The sequence below is a fragment of the Acipenser ruthenus genome, chromosome 6, assembly GCF_902713425.1.
Source record: "Acipenser ruthenus chromosome 6, fAciRut3.2 maternal haplotype, whole genome shotgun sequence".
Classification (NCBI taxonomy): Eukaryota; Metazoa; Chordata; class Actinopteri; order Acipenseriformes; family Acipenseridae; genus Acipenser; species Acipenser ruthenus.
Window position 1 is genome coordinate 67,039,317 of NC_081194.1, and position 22,655 is coordinate 67,061,971.

The following is a 22,655-nucleotide window of genomic DNA, read 5'->3' on the forward strand; positions in this document are numbered from 1 at the left end:
ATAAATAAAAATATTTGTTGAAATGTATGTTGTTGTTTCTGTAGTAAATCCCTGTAACCAATAGTGTTGCACTAGGACATTGGTAATAATCATGTTTTTAGTTTGTTTCTTTACCTTCTCAATGCTTTGCTTTTTTTTCGCTTCACTCTTGCCCTGCAAATGGAGCTCGCTGAATGGTGGATCAAAGTTTGTCTAAAAATCCAGATTAAGTCTGAAAAAGCTGTGTTAACATTACCATATCAGTGACAAATGGTTAAGGTAATTTGTAGGATTTGATGTAGTATCGAAAAAGTCAGCCTCTTGAGACTGAATTGGACATCAACGTGTTAAGGACTATGTGCATTAGCAAATATAGGGGCATGACATTTTAGCAAATTATTCAATTATGTTTCATAAAAATAATCACATTACTTAATTGTATGCAGTGAAATGCAAATTGATAACCAGACATATTGATTGTAATACCTTGGTTCAACATGAGACATAAAAAAAAGAAAGAAATCTCATTGCAGTATTCCCATTAAGAATATCAATAATGCATGTAACTGTATCTAGACCCTTATTCAGAATGAATACATCTAGAGTGAAATTAACCAGGAGAGGTTATCAATTTATTTGTTTTGCTTGAGAGCTTTTTCTATGCTATGGTTTCATTAGTTTTGTGCATCAAAGGGCAAAACCAAACACCAAACAAAGCCGGTATAAAAGCCATAGCATAGCACATGCTATTTTATGATGTCAGTTAATATCTGAAATAAAATGTTTCATTGCAACAGTTGTCTTGACTGAAACAGCTGATAAATAAAATACATTTAATTAAAAATAAATAAATACAAATAACTTGAGCTTCTAAAGTCTTTGGTAACAAATGATGTAGTAGCATCTACTGTATACATTTCATGGTCATTGTGTTGTACTGCACATACAAATCAAGAAATCACAGACATTTTAGCACCCATTTTAAAACTGATGATTATACATTTGACATTTAATAAAGCTGATTTTGTATCACAGTTCAGCTTCATTTGTGCTTCCACACAATGAGCCATATTATCATTTACCATAGAAAGAGCAGGACAGCAGATTGATATATTTATGTTTAATATTTAATAATGTTTGGGATTCAGCTTTGTGACTAAACGTTTCACAGCACCCATTGGTGGTCTGTGGCGCTTGTTAAAGTTATAGAACAGTCACAGTTCTTTCTAGTATTTGTTAACTAAAATCTTCAGAAAAGTACCTTGGGAAATATTTAGAAGTAATTTTAAATACAGATCAGACTCACAGTTGGTGCGCAAAGTTGACTACATTTACTGTTTCAACAAACTTTCTTAACATTTCAAAGGCAGGAGTAGATGATGCCCTGCTGTTACCAGATGGTATGCAGGAGCTTTGAAAGGCTTGTATTGAATCCCCTGAAGTGTGACATCTCTCCATAGTAATGTGAAATGTATTAAACTATTGAAAAATGCAGTTATTGAAAGGCTCTTTTCTGCTTGCTATATGTATATATATACACACACGCACACTGCTGTGCAAGTCTTAGACACATTCAGGAGCACCAACAATTTACTCAAAGCCTCCACTAGTGTTTTCCACTATTATAACAACTTTGACTGTTATTAATACAGCTTAGTTTGGGTGAGAAGAAACCAAGCTTGTCATTTAGAAATCTTTAATACACATTAATCAGAATCTTCAAAAACTTGTGATCATAACAACTCAAAGTAAACTATACATGAGCAGCTAATATGAAGTGTCGTAGTAGCTAATCCATCACATTTACCCAGTGGTTCTCAACAGGGGGGACGCGAGAAGCATCCAAAAAAAGTTAAATTTTTCTTTTTTAAATGTATACGTGACATGACGTTCTGTAGGTGGCACGGGTTTATTCAATGTTAGTATTAAAGCAGGTTGATTCTATGGTAGTATATTATTATTATTATTTGTTTATTTAGCAGACGCCTTTATCCAAGGTGACTTACAGAGACTCGGGTGTGTGAACTATGCATCAGCTGCAGAGTCACTTACAACTACGTCTCACCCGAAAGACGGAGCACAAGGAGGTTAAGTGACTTGCTCAGGGTCACGCAATGAGTCAGTGGCTGAGGTGGGATTTGAACCAGGGACCTCCAGGTTACAAGCCCTTTTCTTTAACCACTGGACCACACAGCCTCCTAAACACCCCCCCCCCCCCCCAAATCCAAAATGTCAAAAATGTCTAAGACTTTGGCATAGCAATGTATATACATACATACATACATATACACATACACACATACATACACACACACACACAAGTTATCCATTTTCTAGGAATCTAAACCAACTAAATATCTTGGCGTCGCTGCAAAAAATAATTGTCTGCTCAAATATGCAAAATATTATAATAAGCAAGACTTCTCTTCAGTGCAGTGACACACTAAATGTCAGAGCGTCGGGTGCTGTGTGGAAGACACTTACTGCCTAGGTCTCATTGACACCGACGTCTCGGTGATCATTGTGAGGGCTGATGTCCTGGACAGGGGAGGGCAGGGATGGAGGAAGAAGCTCCGGCCGGTGGATGGTGAGCTGTTGACGACAACCTTGAAGTTTGAGCTGGGGAAGATGCCTGTAAGGCATGATGCCTGGATCGCTGAAGTGGAGGATGAGCTGATCCTGGGCCTTGACTTCCAGCATGCCATCCGAAGCTGCCTGGGTCTTAACCAGGACAGGCTGATCTTGGGGCCCCAGTGTCAGCAGTTTCATGTTGGATTGGTGAGACAACAACAGCAGCCTCCGGGCACATGACACAGGCAATGCTTGAGATGTGCCACTGGGGAAATCGCTGCCTGGATGAGGAGGAACAGAGAGCCATGCACTGTCTGACGGAGGAGTTTTGGGATGTTTTTCCCCAAGGGAAGGGTGACAACGAGTGCACAGATTGGATCCAGCACTGCATCGACACCGGCCACGCCACCCCCATTCGACAGCCACCATGTTGCATGCCCTGAGCCGGCCGAAAGGAGAGTGTCTCATACGGGAGATTTGGGAGACAGAAGTAACTGAGCCTTCGGACAGCCCATGGGCGTCCCCGGTGGCATTGGCAGACAAGAAGGACGGCTCCAAGCATTTGTGTTGATTACAGTCGCCTTAATGAGGTCTAGACGAAGGATTCTTACCCCATCCCCCGGATCGACGAGGACCTGGTTGCTTTTGCTGGGTTCCTAGTGGTTCTCCACACTAGACACTAGACCCGGGAGGCAACAGTGCGGGAACCAGAAGAGTGGACATGGGAGCAGCTGGCCGAACTGCAGCATGAAGATGAGGACATTGCACCCCTGCTGAGGTGGAAGAGAGCAGACCAACGGCATACTTGGGAAGAGATTGCCCCACACAGAGCACTGGTGAAGGCTCTATGGGCTCAATGGGACCGCCCGGAGATGAAGGAAGGTGTGTTATACTGAAAGTGGCAGACGCCAGCAGGAGACCGCACCATGTGGCAGTTGGTGGCATCCAGTGCCATCAAGTCCTCCCTCTCCTGCTCATGGCATATAGGACAGCAGTCTACCAGACCACAGGGTGCACCCCAGGGGACAAGTTGTGGGTCTACTCACCACGCAGGATCAGGGGCAGGAGCCCAAAGCTCACCAGCGCCTGGGAGGGGCACTGTACGGTGCTGGAAAGATGGCGAAAGTTCATGCTTCATCAGGACTGGCTGGCACCCTATCGACCTGGAGAACCTGAAGAGAATGAGACCCAGGTGCCCCTGTCTGAGAGGGAAGATATCCCTCTTGACCTGCCTGTCATTTTCCAGGAGCCTGTCACTGTTTTTCTTTGACACAAACATTGATGAATTGTTGATCATCTATCAACTTCAGTATTACGAACTATGCTGTTTTTGTTTGTTATTTTTTGTTTTTTGGACTTGAATTTGGACTCCACTGACTCAAATGATCATTTTTTGCCAAATTACATGCCTGCTATTACTGTTAATGGAGTCACTGCTGAACATGTTATGCACTCACAGGATGCAGACTCAGTTTTTGTTATCACCTTGCAGTATTATATTCTTGTTTGATAATGAAAAACCTTCATGAAATGATTATTTTATCATCAGATATAAATAATTATATTGATATAAAAACCAAGATGAAAACGTTTTCAGCTTTTTAGTTTGATTATTTTATTGTTAATCTTTTCTGGCAATGTACATCCTAACCCAGGACCTCCCTGTCTTTTACTGATTTTTGTAACCACAAAAATCTAGGATTTCTTCATATTAAAATTGGCAGTTTACTTCCTAAATTTAACTTCTTAAAGATTAAAAAAATCTGTTTTGGATAATGAAGTACATTTAATAGGTTATAATATGTTTTGTCAAGATAGATCATCTAAGGGAGGTGGGGTTGCCATTTATATTAAATGTCATTTACAGTGCTCACTTATATTATCTAAATAAATTCCTAAACAACTTGATTTACTTGTAATAAAAATTCAGTTGGCAAAAAACATTCCGTTAATGGTTGCTGGCTGTTATAGACCACCTTCAGCCCTGGCAATTATGTTTAGCGAATTACTTGTTCCCTATATAAGTTCTGATTATTATTAGGAGATCTAAATTGGGACATGACTAAACCTTTTGACATTGTTAAGCGTCAGTTGGACTCTTTAAATCTTTTTCAAATTATAACAGAACCTACTAGATTTGATACCAAGTTACCTGACAAATCAACTCTAATTTATATTATTCTTACTAATAGGACTTGAGTGACCATTGCTTTATAGCTTGTATTCTAAATAGCTTTATAGAAACACTTCCTTCTATGATTTTATTAAAACAAAGCTTAAGGAATTTTAACGAACAGGCCTTTTTACAAAATTTAGCATTATTAAACTGGAGTAGAATTAGTTTAATTCTTTCAGTCGAAGATGCATGGGCCTTTTTTAAAGATACTTTTAGTAATATTATTAACAAACATGCACCAATGAAAGTTAGAGTTAAAAATCGTAGTAGCCCTTGGTTTGATTTTGAATTGTCTTCTTTAATTGAGCAAAAAAATCTAGCATGGCGAAAGGCAAGGAGTACTAAGGATCATGGTGACTGGCTTTCTTTTAGGCAAATCAGAAGTAAGTGTACTCAGGCTATTAAAAGGCTAAAGTCGATTACTATAATCACCTATTTACTAATCCTGGAAATAATCCTAAGAAATTTTGGCAGACAGTTAAACTTATGGAGAATAAATCATCATCCTCACATTTTCCTATTTGAATTATTTCTGAAAACATAGTTGTTACAGATAAAATGTGTATGATTGATTTATTTAATCATCATTTTATTAAAGCAGGACACATGTTTGATAAGACTATAGGAAACAATACTTGTAGCCTGACTTTATTAAAGCCTGACAATATTGATCTTCCTTCTAGCTTTGCTTTGCAGGCTGTTACAGAAGCAGAGGCGCTAGCTGAGTTACTTGAAATAGATCCTAAAAAGTCAGCAGGATGTGATGAAATTGATCCATTTTTTTTTTTTAAATCAGCAGCCCATATCATTTTTATGCCTTTGGTCGGTCAGGGTGTCCTTGGATCACTGCGCACCAGCGACCCCTGTAGTCTGGCTGGGCACCTGTGGGCTTGCCTGTACGCTACCCAGAGCTGCATTGTCCTCTGACGCTGTAGCACTGTGGTGGCTGCATGGTGGGTCTGCAGTGTGAAAAGAAGCAGTCGGCTGACGGCACACGCTTCGGAGGACAGCGTGTGTTCATCTTTGCCGTTCCCAAGTCAACGTGGTTTCTTCTGTCTACATCCTATTCATAAATTGCCCTGAAAATGTAAATTCAGAACATTTTGCCATTCTCCACATTAACAAAGCTGTTATGGTTTTTCTTAGGATTTCCATTTCCATTTCGCTGTGGTTGCTTGTTGTACACACACACCTTTCATTACTGAAGTGAATGCACTCCCTGTTTAAACTAACAACTGAACTCGGATCACCATTACACAACATTCGTTAGGTTTGTGTGGTGGCAGCATAGAGGCTGTGTTTTTGTTTATGCTTTTGGAAGAAAGTACAGTACATAATCGATCGAGAGCTCGTCAAGCACAGCTATGCTCTTTTCTGCAAAGCCAGCAGAGACGCTCTTCTGCTTTTTCTGCACTGCTAAATACAGAGGTGAATTTAGTTTGCTGCCATTCAGTTTAGCCTGTACCCCTTCCTCAGACCAAACATTTATACATTTTTTGGGCTCTTCTTCGGACCAAGTGAGTCCGCGGTTAGTAGCCATGTTTATCACACGGAAATGTCTGATAAACGATGACATCATTACTTGCGCAGAAATCCACCGAGCACCTTCTGTGGTTGTTTTAGTGCAGTTTTAATACATACACACAGTTGCTGCGCATTAACAAACTGAACTGAATTAACAACCGAACTCGCTACTTGTTCCTGTAATGCAGGGGTCTCCAACCCTGGTCCTGGAGAGCTTCTGTGGCTGCTGGTTTTTGTTTCAACCAATCTCTCAGTTACTTAATTGAACCAATTATTGGCTTAATTCGTCAAGATTAACAGGTGTTCCAGATCTTTAGCCACTGATGATGTAAAGACACCTATAAAACCTGCTGGATAGGGGCTCTCCAGGACCAGGGTTGGAGACCCCTGCTGTAGTGAGTTCAACCACTGATAGAATGTGGCAGGTGTAATTGATCAACTAAATTCAATCAGATAAATTGTCTCACCTTGTTACTATTTAAAAGCAGGGCAGCTGCTGCTCACAGAAACACAATCTCTATTAGAGCTGACAGTTTTCTTTCTCCTGCTGTCTGTTTGTTTCCGTGTCCCAACATCCGTGAAGGTAAGCTGGTTACACTTTTGTGTGCCTTCCAAAGTGAGGTTTTAGTGTTTTATGTAATGGTTTTATTTTGGTATTTGTAGGAGATATTGCTTCACGATTCATCCGAGGTAATATAATGTTTGATTTCCTTTATTTGTTTCCATATAGTCATTTTTAAATGTTTGCATTTGCTATGGAGACATTTTAATTGATGGTACGTTTGGAGGAAAGGTGCTTTTATAATATTATTATTATTATTATTATTTATTTCTTAGCAGACGCCCTTACCCAGGGTGACTTACAATCGCAAGCAAATACAAATACATTCAAGTGTTACAATATAAGTCATACAATAAGAACAAGAAATACAATAATTCTCAAGTGTGACAAACCACAATTCAATAATACAGCAGATAATAGTGAAAGTTACATCAGGATATGATTAAATAGTGATAGTTACATCAGGATATGATTAAGTACAAAATACTACAGATTAAACACTTGGCAGATTACAATATTCTGAGGTACAGGATTAAATGCAGTAAAATAGGGGGCAGATAAGAGCAAAATAAAGCATATTTAAATGAAGGGTGATAGTGTCCCAGGATACAACAGAGGAGTTCTACAGGTGCTGTTTGAAGAGGTGAGTCTTAAGGAGGCGCCGGAATGTGGTCAGGGACTGGGCAGTCCTGACATCTGTAGGAAGGTCGTTCCACCACTGCGGAGCAAGGGTGGAGAAGGAGCGGGCTCGGGAGGCAGGGGAGCGTAGCGGAGGTAGAGCCAGTCTTAATAGAGTGTCTTCCACTGTTTTTCTTTAGTATTGTTATTGGTATTTTCTTTAATTACTTTTATTTGTTCAATATTCAATATTTTCCCGGTACTATTCTAGGAAATACACAATATTTTGATTAAAATGCTGCCTTATTTTGACTCCGACATTGTAATGAGCAGCCCTACACTGTATCCTAGGATATAACAGACGTTTAGACGTCGGAGGATCAATTAACTTTAAAATTAGGTTCTTTGTCACTTCACAAACACATTATCATCTGATTATGTTGTCCAATCAAAGTCTGATTATTATGGCAATTGCTGGGCATAGTAACTACTAGCTTGATCAAAAAAACTAAATTGAAATACAGTACTTATAAATATAATATTTTTAGTGGATGAGGAATGGAGATAGTAAATCAGTTTATGAACATTCAAAAGAAAATGAATATTTCGAAGTATACAAAAAGCAAAAGCAGCAGAAGTGGGTCAGATGAGGCAAAGGATGCATAACGCTGCAATTACTGCTGCATTGAGGTACATGTTCACACTGACAATAAAAGAACATACTGAAAAATAAGCAACACATTACACTAAAACAAGAAAGTGAACTGAGAGACAAGCAATCCAATTATGCAACTTTTACACACGCTTTAATAAAGAGTGTAGAATGACTGTGTTAATAAGTTTGTCAGAGTGCTGTGCTTTGCTGGACAGCCACTGTTTATTGCAGAGAGGTATGTACTAGTGACTTTGTACAACAGCACTGTCCATCAGCTAAAACACTGCCTAACACTGACTATCTTAATCGTAAATATTTGACAGAAAATGGAGATGCTTTAGTTGGTAAACTTATGGAATGCATTGATGGAAATGTCCAGTGTGATTTTTGACACGTTTCCCGATGGCTTGCACCGCCCATTTCTGTCAAACCTGGCTTGTTTTGTGCTGATGTCATGTTCATACCTTCTGTAGATACTATTTCCATTTGCACAGTGACTACCCAAACGTTCGCAAAGTACCAGCTAACTTGGGAAAATGTGGCTTCGACTTGCACAGATTCTGCATCATCATACATGCCAAGGACATTTATGATGTATCCTTCCACTGAGAAAAAAGTCCCTAAGGACTGTTTCATTGTGACATACATAGGCTGTGTGGTCCAGTGGTTAAAGAAAAGGGCTTATAACCAGGACGTCCCCAGGTTCAAATCCCACCTCAGCCACTGACTCACTGTGTGACCCTGAGCAAGTCACTTAACCTCCTTGTGCTCCGTCTTTCGGGTGAGACGTAATTGTAAGTGACTCTGCAGCTGATGCATAGTTCACACACCCTAGTCTCTGTAAGTTGCCTTGGATAAAGGCGTCTGCTAAATAAACAAATAATATATATTTGCCATAAACATTAAATTGAATATTGCCATTTACAGTAACATTTTCGAGAATAAATGGCATTTGGGAATTGAAAGCAGACTGATTTCTCACATTGCCCATGAAGTTCTTTTTCTAGTGTTCTTTTCAGTTTTGTTCTCCTCAATTTCATCTAGTTGAAATATTAAGGTGTCTACTTGTAGACTCAGTTTTTTGTGGGGGTTAAGAGACATTTTGTTCTGCTTCGCTGTCATTAAGAAATTGTTTGAATGACAACTCTCCTAATCGGTCAATTTTATTATTATTAAGGCGTAGTAATATTAATAGATCAGGTAAGTGAGTTGGTCTATGATGTCATAGCCCTGCTCTAAGACTATTACTGTACGGCCATGTGATCTTGTTCAGCCAATCACAGCACTTAATTTATCCAAGCCATTTTATAATGACATTTTTAAAAATGTACCCGAAAACTGAAATTCTGAGCAAAATTAAAACTTTTCAAAGAATGCATTTCTGAATTTCCCAACGATCATCTTTCCCCTGGGATCACATTGCTGTATTCCATATATGGTACTATAGGAGGGAATTGTAATTTCTGGTAACAGTACAGTTGCTCAGTATGATTGCATAACTCATTTTACAAATAATATCCAAGGGTGGCATAATCCATCTACAAGGCTGACCAAAGCTTTATACAGTATCTATCTATCTAGTTATTTCAAAATGGTTTCACCTAATCATATTTGAGAGTAACCTTAAAAAATAATGTTACAGCGCATAGAAAACAGGGCTATTTATAGACTGTTAAACCTGAAAACCATTAACTGAATGAATTAGTTTCTTACAAAAGTGTAGCACACATAAAAAGCCCATGCGAGTTATAATTATAAATTAAATTAAATTTCTAGCTCCAAATAAGCTGAAGGTGGTTTAGTGGTATTAACCCATCTGCCTTAATAAAACCCACAAAAAGAATGGAGGTCTATTAAGCACAAACCTACTAAGAATTATAAATGACTGTATTCATGCTTACACCCAGTAAATTGGCACAATCCCTTGTTTGTAGTGTTAAGTGAGATTTGTGTACCATGCCCTTCAAAATGGGTACAGAGAACATAAATGACTTGCTAAGTATTACGAATCTACCACGATTATTAAATGCATTACTTAGCTAAATTGCTATTCCTGAACTACAGTATTGTGACCAGCTGCATGTGTGAGTGAAAGTATTCTGGTTAATATCAAATGTTAAGCCTGATACAGCCTAAATGTCATCTTCAAATAATTAAAAACCACTAGTACCAGTATATTAAATTATAATACATTTATCTTGGGCTGCTTTGTAATGCTCTTGAAATGTATTTTTGTTTACGACTGTAAGTCGCCCTGAATAAGGGCGTCTGCTAAGAAATAAATAATAATAATAATAATAATGGAATTAGTTTTTCACTTCAGTGAAACCTGAAGGTAAAGCTTAGTAGTTAGCACACTGTCAGTCAGAAGTTTAAATCTTGTCAAGGGAAGATCCAGGCATATTCCTTCCTTCGGATGTGACATTAAGACAAGGTTCTGTCTCCCTCAGATGAAAAAGGTACCACGGCAACGGTGCAAAATAACAGGTGCTACAGACATTTAGTCCAAATGATTCAGTGTCTGTTTATGAACAAAGTGCTACTACTGTACTGTATGTGTAAAATATCTTCAAATAATTAGGGAAGAGGAATTTCTAGACCCAGCCAGAAAAATTTTACCAAGGAATACAGACTGGTTTGGTAAGTGATGGGCCTGGGACTGTGGTCCCTTTATGCCAAACTGGTCTGTTATTACAGTATGTTATAAAGAACTTAAAAAAAAAATAGAAGTGACAAACAAATACAAAATAAAACTGTACCCTACTGGACTAGAAAACTCAAGACTGTAATGCTGGCAAAAGTGTGCAGCAAAAGGATGTTATCAAGTTCTTAGGCGATATGTTAGAAAAACATATTTACAATGTAAAATCCAGATGTTAAGGTCAGAAGGGCTTATTTCTATGTTTTAACAAACAACACAATAATTAAATTTAGATCCAATTTATGTGGCTTAAATTGTAATTTGTTATGGTTTGCACACCAATGTGCCAAAGATATAATGTAGGTTCTGGAAGAAAATACATACAGTACGGGTATGAGTCAGTGAGAACTCACCATTACCTACAGAATAGAACCAGTCTGTCACCTTTCATTCCTTTTCTCATTCATTTCCAATTATTTCACACAGGAGTGTAGGTTTGGATAAAGTTGAAGAGCACGTCTGATCTCATCATAGCGCTTTTCTCCTATCTTGAACTACCCAGCTGCACCATTCCTGGCCCAGTTAAGCAAAACCATATTTGGGGTTTTCATTTAGTGCAAACCATGGTAATTTATATACCAGCATCTGTGCATTTTGTTTAATAAGTATAAATGATTAATTTCTGTAAAATAATTGTATGTCTACAATACTGACCAGCAGTTTTGTCTTGCACGAACACATTCATATTTACTATGAATGATGCAGAAGCAGAGGCGTTCTCACCACATCAGTGCAAGTAAGTGGCAGCAGTGTGGAGTAGTGGTTAGGGCTCTGGACTCTTGACCGGAGGGTCGTGGGTTCAATCCCAGGTGGGGGACACTGCTGCTGTATCCTTGAGCAAGGTACTTTGCCTAGATTGCTCCAGTAAAAACCCAACTGTATAAATGGGTAATTGTATGTAAAAAAAAAATGTATGCAAAAAATAATGTGATGTCTTGTAACAATTGTAAGTCGTCCTGGATAAGGGCGTCTGCTAGGAAATAAATAATAATAATGTAAGTCATACTTATTGTTTCTGCTTGTAATAAAGCAGCATTAAAACAAAGATCAAAATTGAAAGTAACATTGTTAAATGTTTGAAGAAAGGAATCTTAACTCCTGTAATGATATAAACATCCAGGAGCCAATGATCATGTGAAATCTGCCCTGCCACCAAGAAGGTTCTGAACTTTGCTAAAAGCAAAAAACTGTTTCGTTGATGTATTTTCTTATCAATATGACCAAAGATGATAAAGTTAACCCCACCAAAGGGATGCTGTGTAACAAGTTAGTGTATTATCAAAGTGGCGCAGCCAAGCAGAACATCGCAGGTAACAAGCTGAAAAGCTTCATTCTCCTGGCGTTACAAATGACACGATGGTTTGTTTTAATTAGGGCGAAAGGTGAGAAGTTGGCTAACATCAATATTTGGCAAATTGTTGCCCCCCTGACGGTTTCTAGCATTAATCCCGATGATTCATATAATCTTTGCGAAATTTAGCTGTCGGGCTCTTTGCAATTAGATATCACAATCCTTGTTAGTGTCTTGTGGAACTCAACCTTTATATGTTTACCCTAGAGGGACAATGACGTCTTTTGGAGAAGATAACAAGTACCTTTTTTCTGCAGGCCATTTGTCTACATCAGTGTAAAAAAGAACCGATTTTAGAAGCAAAGAGGCAGTTTAGTTAAAAGTGTTGCTGTGTAACGCGAAATGCAAAAAGCCCCAAGAAAGTAAAACTTGAAGAGTAAATGTAATTATTGGAACTTAAAGAGTAAGCAGCAGGGTTCCGAAAAATCTAGCGTTACAAGTCCCTATGTGTTGTGCTACAAATGTTTAAATAACATGCCTGTAAATTCTTTTCATTGTTAACATCCTGACATTTTACACATAACTTTAAAGCCTGTTTCAAAGCTTTTTTGAAAATGGCTGCTCTAGTGCACTGTTAGTGTAACCATTATAGCTGGCTGAACTTTGAACTTAGATCTAAGTTCGTTTTTTGAAAAACAAAAAACTAGTTCATTTTTGAATAAAGGAAAACAGTGGTTCATTTTCAGTTTCCCCCCTCCCCCCAACTCTCATAATGGGAAAACAAACTGACAAATCCCATTAGGACGGGTAAGGTATTTAAAAACTCCAATTGTGACTGAGGGACCGGGAGAGAGAGTGAGACCGTGCCGGGAGGGAGTGGCAGCGGCACATACTGCATGTGGAGTACAACTGTGTTTCTAGCATTGTTTAATACTAACAATAAACACTACAGTGTGTGACATTTTTGTCATAGTTAATAACCATAATTGACCATGTCTGATCAAAACCATGTCTAATAGCTTAAAAGTGAAAATGATACCTTCTGCAAATTGGTGGAGCAAAGTTAAGCTAATACAGTATATCCATATATGTAATCGCCTGGAAGTGTATGTTTGCCTAGGGCCCCGTGATGGGTTAATCCGGCCCTGGGTATAATGTTTTAAAATGTTTAAGATTAGACAATGATTATTTAAAAGGGAAGGAGAACAAAGATATTGCACAAAATAGAAAAAGCTTAGTGTCAACACTGCAGGACATCTCTCAAAATGGCACACTGTTACCCTTTGAAACAGCACAGTCAGGCACAATATAATATAGCAAAGAAACTCTAACACTGGAATGTTAGAGTGGTACTTTTAGGAAGCAAAACCATGGCGATTTCAATTTACCAAAGTCGCTCATTAAATTACCAATCGAGCAGTTCATGGATTCCTGCAGTTTTCAAATTATAAGGCACCAGTGTGAACAATCACCCGTAAAATCTGCCATGTTGTTAACAGAGGTTACCCTCCCATATCGCTACATTATTATATGACATAGTAAGGCTCAATTTGGGTCTATTCAGTTGTTGGATCTAACCACTGCAATTAGTCATTAAAAGAAAACATTCCCTTGTGTTTTGCATATGTTTACAGACAGCAATACACAAATGGGATATAATTGTACTGTTGAATGCTGGATTTTCATTACCCTGGTACACAAAGGTCCTATCTGTGTAAACAAAACAATAGCGGTGTTTAGATCAATTGAATAGATTTTATTGGGTTTATTCTCCAACCATTTTACAATAATGTGTAATTTCTGGAAAACCTGTAATGAATATAAAAACGCTTTAAGAATTTGTCTCAGTATATCAATACGAATGCCAGTACTTGGATTGTTATTTCCTATACTGCATTTAAGTCACACTTGCTTAATTTTTATTTATTTATTTGCATAGCTTTTAACGATTATGAACAGATAGCAAGTATGCCTTGAGCGGGTTCAAAATCACTGGCATGTAGATGGAAATATTCTATTCAAATGAAACGCTGCTGCTCTAATCAACTGTGAATTATATTTATTTCACATTACCGTACATCACTGCTCGAAGCAAGATATTAACTTCACTTTCACTAAGGCTTTTATTATGTTTTTGGAACATTCCCTGACAGTTGGTTATTCAGATTATTTACATTATACTGTTGGTATAACAGAGGATGACATGGAGTCTGACCAGAAACAAATCCCAAATTCCTACTTATGCCCTAAAATGAGAGATTGGTAGGGTAGCATAAGTAATACAGTTAAAAAAAAAAAGTGTGTGTGTATATAATTTTTTTTATGGGAAATATACATGACTAAAGTGTGTTTGATAATATGTAATATATTTTACACATGAATCCCCACATACTGTGTGTTAAAGTTGTTAGCTAACATCACTTTTCTACCATTGGAGATCACTCTTCTTGCTGTAGCAGCTCATTTTCCAAGGGGAGAATGGGTTAAAACAAGCAACATTTTATTTGATTTTAGCTTCCTTATTAATCAGAAATGATAGGCTTTTCATCATCCAGGATTATTTCTGCTGTTTTAACCATGTGTTGAATTTTACTAAATAGGACATAACTAAACCCATGATAATTTGCTTCAAACTACCTCTGTTTACCTCATTAATCTGCAACCATTGTGCAACCCAGAAACAGAGGGTGGATAATACCAAGTCATTCATTATTGATTGTCACGGAAGTATACAGTAAATCCCATTAACCTTGTAATGTTTTTCTTCTGCTGGTTCTGCTTATATTAAATAGTTTTTGATAAAAGTATTATTATCCCCTGCAGGTATGCAAATCTCTGCAGGCATGGCTATAGTGGAGGAGAAGCTTATTCAATTGTAATGAACCTGGGTAAGGATATCCTTTATTTATTTTTAAGTGGGAGGAGAGACCGCCTAAGTGCTGTGCAACTTTCCCAGAACAATGGTACTGACTTCCAGTAAGCTGGAACAATTTTTATTGTGGGGGTGCTGAAAGCCATTGTGCAAAACTGTAACCCCTGTATATGATGGAAGCCATGCATTCAGTTTCTATTATGTAAAACATGTTAATAAAACAAAGCCAGCATAAACACCTATTTATACACAATCCGTGCTACAATGTTTACAACATGTTTACCATAAAGTCCACTTAAGTACTACTTAAGTAATTTAGAAATGTTTACTTGTAAAAAACAGGTTGAACATTGTATTTGATTTACAGTAGTCGTTGTACACAAGGATAGTCAGAAGGATAGACAGAATGTCCAAGATGTCACTGTAAAGAATTTACAAAGAAATCATGCATTCTTTTTGAGACATTTTCAATAAGCGTTCTACCGTTCACACTCGCATCTAATGCGTTCCAACTACTAATCGACACTGGCGAGATGGCAACTGTGTTTTATAAAGTATCTTGCCCCTGTTGTGACAGCCAGCACTGATTGGTCTATTATTTGTGTTCCAAAGCAATGTAAAAAGGCACTGCACACACAGCTCATAAGATTCATGAAGCTAGCAGGGTTTATCATTGCACCAGCAGGTGCACAGCACCCCTGTACTTCAAGCCAGGGGTGCTGCCGCACCTCTATCCTGTCATTTCTATGTATTCCATTGTATTTACATATTTGTTCATTAAATCACGTTCTGCTAAATACCGGGCTGTTTGTCTTGATCACCTGAACTGTCTGGGGATACACATGTATGTAGATAAATTACATGTCTGTCAATCCAAATATATGTATGTCACTTACATTTTTTATACTACATTTATAGAACCGCTATTAACTGCATTGAAAGTTAGTAAAGACATTTGTTTGCACAAATTACTGAGACTGTGACAAGTGCCTGAGAATCTGTTTTTACTTACTGTTATGTACGTAGCTCACACATTCATTTTCACATGGACTGTTTTAGCAAAATATATCAACATAGCTACTGTGTGGTATTTTATGTCACAATGGATTTGAAACCGTGCTAAGTTGGGAGATGGCAGTTTTCCATTTCCTTCAAAAGTAAAAGCTTCAATATGTTTCTCTGATTTAATTCTAGAAAGTGATGGTGTCTCCTTCTGAGTCATAACCCCATAAGCACACTGTAAGTAATCTGTAAATTTCACAATATACTATATGAAGAGTGAAATGTAAACACATTCAGACTTTTCCTAGTAAAATAAATCGCATCTAAGCTTGCCTTTTAGGCACAAAATGCAATCTCAACATAAACGAAGAAAACCTGTGCTGTAAGTTTGTATGTTAACTATTGTAAATACAGTTACTATATGAAGATAACAAGCTTAGAATGGATTAGATAGTTTGTTATTCAGAATCTCTGATTTATTTTTTTAAAATTTTTATTTTAGCTTTATCTTAAAAATTATTTAATATATGAATGAAGCTTATGGAGATGGAATCATCATCTAAAAAAATATATAACCCTTGATGAAACAGTCTGTATAAATTAACATATTGAATTTAGCCACATCTCTTTTAGTTCATTTAAAATGGTCTGAAATTGGTACAATAAAGCAAAATAACCTACTGCCCTTGGGCTAACCTATCTTGCTGATTTTCTTTTAAATGCAGGAACCCTCAAGAGGGAAAGAAAACTCTGTGCTGCTGAGATGCTATTTGAGCATAATTGCCTGATTGACTCAGCAACGAGAGAAATTGTGATGCAGTCGTGAAAAATAATCGCAGGACTGTTTCATTTCCCAGCAGGCTCAGGCTTTGTGATGCAGAAATTTCTAGCGCTTCAGCCTGAGGAAAGTGTTCCCAGGACCCCATTTCAGTTTACAGTTGCTTGGATGGTTACTTTTTTGTCAGAATGTTGGGTATCCTGTTTATTTAACGTACTGTTTTCCAAATGAGTTTTGAGTTGGGTTATATTTCTACATAATGGGGAGTACTTGGTTCTCTTTTTTTACTTCTATACTGCGCTCTAAACAGTATTTGCCATTCGGAAAGCATGTTTTATTCATTTGTCAGTATTCTGCTTTTATGGTTTGATTAATGCAAGTTATTAACAGCACTGAAAGTTGCAGCCTACCTATCCTAATTACAGTATACTGTAAATAACTACTTACAGTATGGGTCAGCAAAGTGGGGGGTTTCTTTAAGCTGCTTCCCCAATAGATCTGTTTATTTTAGTAGCCTATTGAGAGATCTAATCAAACAACTATAAACCAGTATTCAAAATGGTTTGGTGATTCTTCTGAATAATGACATCTTGGGACAGTATAGAGATAAGAATTCAGACAGCCTGTGCAAGAAAGATGCCTGAATAAAGCTGTAAAAAAACAGTCAATTGGAACCCTTTAAGGGCGACAGGCATGTGTTTTTTTGTTTTTTTTTGTTGTGTGTTTTTTATTTTTTTATTTATTTATTTTTTTTACACAAACGACAGACATCTTGTCAGTCACATTCAGAACTGTCAACCGGTCTTTTTAAATCAAGTCATGTTTCATAACTTGCATTATAACACAATTTCCCCACTGTGATATGAGCTTTGGATTAATTAGAGATAGCAGTTCATACACAGAGGTGTGTTTATTGAACTGTGTTTCCTTCATTAATGGCCTTTCATTTTTAATTGTTTGCTTTGTGGTGCAATAAAACAAAGACATTTTTAGATTTTTTTATCCAAAGTGTTTATGAAGCAGACAAATTGTGACTTCTAGTCCTACTAACATGACATCTAAAGGGTTAGGATGTCAGAAAGAACAGTAAAATTGATTTTAACCTAGAGAGATTAAAGGCAGGATAATGCTGTGCTTGCTGCATCAATAAATATTTTCCCATGTTAATTCAGTTCAGTCAGAAACAAAGAGTTGTATAGGGGCAGGCTGGATCGCGCCATACTGAGTTATAGCTAAACCTTAGGATGTCAGAAAGCACAGTTAAAATCAACCCTTAAATTTATGATTTTCAGCTGGAGAGATTAACGGTAGGATAATGCTTTGTTTGCTGCATCAGTGAATATTTTTCCATATAAATAATTCAGTTCCTTTTTTGTCAAGTGACTAGTGTCTGACTTCTTTTGTATGAGTCACTTAAACTTCTGAATTATTGGACATTCCATAAATGAGGGTCTTAGTAAAGGCTTCAAGAAGAGTGTTTAGTTTATATCAAGCTGATAAAAGAAAGATTCAGTCATGACAGTCTACATATTTTTTATCAACTCACACTGCTAGAAGACGCTGTTTTATTAACATGCATTGGTTCACAAAAATGTGTAGATTACAAATGAAGACAAAAATATTGTTTCATATTTTGAAATTAACAGGTTGTTAACACATTTTAATTAACAGTTAGCATGTTAAATACAATCTGAGCACCTGCACACCCTTAATATAAATTGATGGAAACGGCCAAGGGCAGTGCAGTGTAAGGAACTGCTGGAGGGAATCGTTAACACAATAAGGAGGTATTGGGCAGCAGTGTGGAGTAGTGGTTAGGGCTCTGGACTCTTGACCAGAGGGTTGTGGGTTCAATCCCCAGTGGGGGACACTGCTGTTGTACCCTTGAGCAAGGTACTTTACCTAGATTGCTCCAGTAAAAACCCAACTGTATAAATGGGTAATTGTATGTAAAAATAATGTGATATCTGTAAAATGTGAAATAATGTATAATGTGATATCTTGTAACAATTGTAAGTCGCCCTGGATAAGGGCGTCTGCTAAGAAATAAATAATAATAATAATAATTACGACTAAAGGTTCCATATGTCCAATGTCAATAAGCCAAATGAGCTGTGCTCTATTTTCAGACCAGACAGAAGTGTCTTGTCTTTAATCAACCCGGTTAACCTAACATAACAGTTCTACTCGCCCCTCTTCAACAACGATTAAAATTATTCCATCGCAACCAGGTACACAGGGCGGGAGTGTGCAGCAGTTGGGAAATATACAACTAATGCCCATCAAGGGTGGGGTTTATCACCCATTGGCTCCACTATTAAGAATTTCTGAGAAGATATGCCAGTGCCTTCATCACTTTTGGTTAGCAACCTAATATAGTAATGCTTTATCAAAGCATATTCATAGTCCCATAGATTTTATTTTGCAACCATCACATCACAATTCCCCAGATGCATTTAGTCGGTGATGTATGAAGTAGACATGCAACTTGGTGATGTGATGATTATTGTGTTGGGGAAATGGCAAATGCCATTAATGAACAAAACAGATATTTCTTTTCCAGTCACATCCCCTCCTAGGATTCAACCCAATGAACATCAAATGATTCTGAAAACCACTTAAATTGCTGCCGGCCACATGCAGCATATATATAAAGTGCAGCAGAGACACTCAGAGCAACTTGACTATCTAACAGGAAATTACAATGGAAGAAAGCTACAACCGAGGTTTTAACCGTTCAACTCCAGCAATTTGTACCATTCAATAAATCATGTAGTAACATAGTTCCTTCTGTTTAGTTATGGTATAGTATTGGAATTTAAAGTTTATGGCTGCAGTATTCTTTCTTTCTAAAAGGAATTATTTTTCAAAACTTGCACTAAACCTTATTGGTTCTTACCTAGTGGAGTCATTAGCAGCATGTGGTCGTTGGGTCACATGAAACCTTAATAATCTCTCTGTGACCCCTCAGTAAATTGCTCTGACATCAAACACCATTCATTTTATGGGCTTTTTGATTTGTATGTGCTCAATTTTCAATATTGGGAATGTATTTCTTCTCAAGATAGCTACCAGCACTATGTTTTTGCTACGCACTCAGTATGTCTCTGTTGTTGACCAGTTTCAACATAATGTAGAGAAATACTTAAAAGGCAACTAAGGCCTACAAAGACATGTTAAAAGTTAATACATGTAATACAATTTTATATCATATTTACAACTGTGTGGTTCCAAGAGATTAAAACCCTACTCTACCCAGTACACAAGGCATGGTGTTGCTACGGTAGATAGATCTGTATATGGACTTGTGGCAAAGTGGTAATTAGTAGCAGGTGTATAGCAGGTGTGGTGCGGATGCAGTAATCCCAAGAACAAACAGACGACAAAGTATGGGTGAAATGGTTGATTTAATGATTATTAATCCAATGGTCTGATGACCAGCCAGCAAATAATAATGAACTGGCACAACAATGTGTATTGCACAGTAGTCAAAAGGGTTGCAGTCCCATAAATAATAAGCACAGTACTAACACACACAATTACACACACACACGATCACAAGTCCAAAGTGAGTGCTCTCAGTGCTTGTGGTGAAGTACAATATAATACGTGCTATACAAGTGCTGATAACAATGTTAATCATGACTGTAGTGCAGTGTTGATCCGGTTTTGTGCTGGCCCTTGGCGACAGCTCCGGATTCGTGTTTAGCCGTCTGGTGCTATATAACAAAAACACAGACAGTTATTAAACAGACACCAACAAACAAACAAAACACTCACGAATATTTTCCCGTACACTTTCTCTGCGTCTCACATGGTCCTTCCAGTCTCTCAAAACCAAGCGAAGGAAAAGATTTCGATTCTCCGGCCCCTTTATGCTGTAGCTGCTACCTCGTTTACCTTCCAGGTCAATACATTCCTGCAACGGAGTCTCGCCTTCTTCCAGGCTGACCGACTTCCTGACCCAGGAAATGAACTGTCAGGCCAGCCCGTCCAAAGCCTTTCCCTTTCGCTACTTAGTGCCCTCACAGGTTGGGAGGGAGATTTACAACCAGAACTCATTATATTTCTGTCACAGGACTGATGAAGATGTTCTGTCTAAATCTCATTCTGTGGTTAATAGTCTATTAACAAGCATCAAAAAGTACAGACAATCCCAGTGGATGCTTCATATAATGAGGTGACATTTTTAGAATTATATGGAAACAACTCATATTTCAATTGGAATGTATGTATTTCTTTGTAACACCTGTTAAATATGTTATTAAATGTACAGTACACGCCAGCTAAACAGGACGCGCTTAAGCAGGACGACCACTTTAGCGAGACGCTTTAATGGGAACTGATTAAAAATTTGCAAGTCAACTTCGGTTTGTAGGCATGGTAAAAAAAACAGTACAAAAATGTCTCAGCGGAGAAACAAACTGTCACTTGCTGACAGGGTAAGGGTTCTGGAAGCTCTGCAGAACCCCACATCGTCTCTGTCCTCCGTTGCTGCTCAATTTCACATCTCCAAAAGCCAGACAGGTAGGATAAGCAAAAACAGAGATGCTATTCTGTGTGAGTGGTGATCAAACGCAAATCCCGAAATGAAAAGGAAATGCAAAGGGAAAGACAGTAATGTAAAGGACGCACTTTTCATTTGGTTTCAGCAGGCTGTTGTCAAATATCAGGGCCAATGCTATATATATATATATATATATATATATATATATTAAATCAAAGACATCGCTGTACAAATGGGGCACACAGAGTTTGAACCAAATGATGGATGTATTTCTTGCTGGAAGCAAAGACACCAGATAGTGTTTAAGTGTGAGCATGGCAAAAAGCAGGATGCTGATTCAGCAGCAGCACAGACCTGGTTAACTGAGATCCTCTCAGATCTACTCAGTAATTACACTGCAGACAACATTATGTAAATTATGTATTGCAGACACATAATGTAAATATGTTCAGTAAACAAAATTACAGCACTGAAGTAAGACTTAATTAGCAATAAATTGATTTTCTTAAATAGTTGTTCACACGTGTTTCTGTGCGCTTTATCTGCTGTACTAATTGACTAATCTGACTTCTCGTGTTGTTTAACTGCACTTCTCTTTAGCGAGATGCCTGCTTAAACGCGATGGTTGTTCACTCCACCAGGGTGTCTTACTTAAGTGGCTTCAACTGTGTTAGATTTTTATAATAAGTGTAAACCTTTAGGTTAAGTTTCAGGGGACGCTGGTGAGTCGCGTCTATCCTTCCCCTATCTTTAATCTCCCTGTCAATTCACTCCCCTTCTTTTATATAAGTCTCCCATTTCCACCTCCGCTCTCTGTAGCGTGTGTTTGCTTTTCATACGAGCCGGTAGGCTACCAGTCTATACTTAGTCTGTGCGTCTACGTTAAAAAAAAAATATATATATATATATATATATAATATAAAATCGAAAATCTCTTAGCCCAAAGCTATATAAAAAAAGGACAGTGAGAAGTACCACCTACTTACAAACCCACTGCCAGCTATTTCGCTTCAATCAAGCATGGATATTTCGCCCAGTACCTCTCCTCTACTGGATTTCGGAGACAACCCTAGCCCCTCGTGGTTTCCAGCCATCTCTTCTGCTCCAGTTCCATCAGCAGCTGCCGCCATTTCTGCTCCGTTTAATCCATCGCCAAGACTGGCCAACCAACAAGTTACTTAAATCATTGTTCGATCTCGGAATATCCATACCAGCATGATCCGATAGAAAATCAATGTTTCTCCTCCTGTGCGAGTCCCAGTCAGCTAATCTGGTCTTTCCTATCCCGGCTGCATCAAGAGCCCGACCCTCCTCTTCCAAGGCGCAGCCCCGCTCATCTGCGCAGTCCATCGCATCCGCAGCTGCTCTAGCCACCGCAGCTGCGCTAGCCACCGCAGCTGCGCCAGCTCTACATCTCCC

At 38.0% G+C, this 22,655-nt stretch overlaps 1 long non-coding RNA gene across 1 annotated transcript; it reads left to right on the forward strand.

Moving 5' to 3' along the window:
• The first annotated feature begins 6,718 nt into the window (after positions 1 to 6,718).
• Positions 6,719 to 17,417, forward strand: LOC131737323 (uncharacterized). Its single transcript, XR_009328941.1, has 4 exons — positions 6,719 to 6,833; positions 14,901 to 14,965; positions 16,144 to 16,188; positions 16,677 to 17,417. It is a non-coding gene; the product is annotated as an uncharacterized LOC131737323 (long non-coding RNA).
• Positions 17,418 to 22,655: the final 5,238 nt, after the last annotated feature.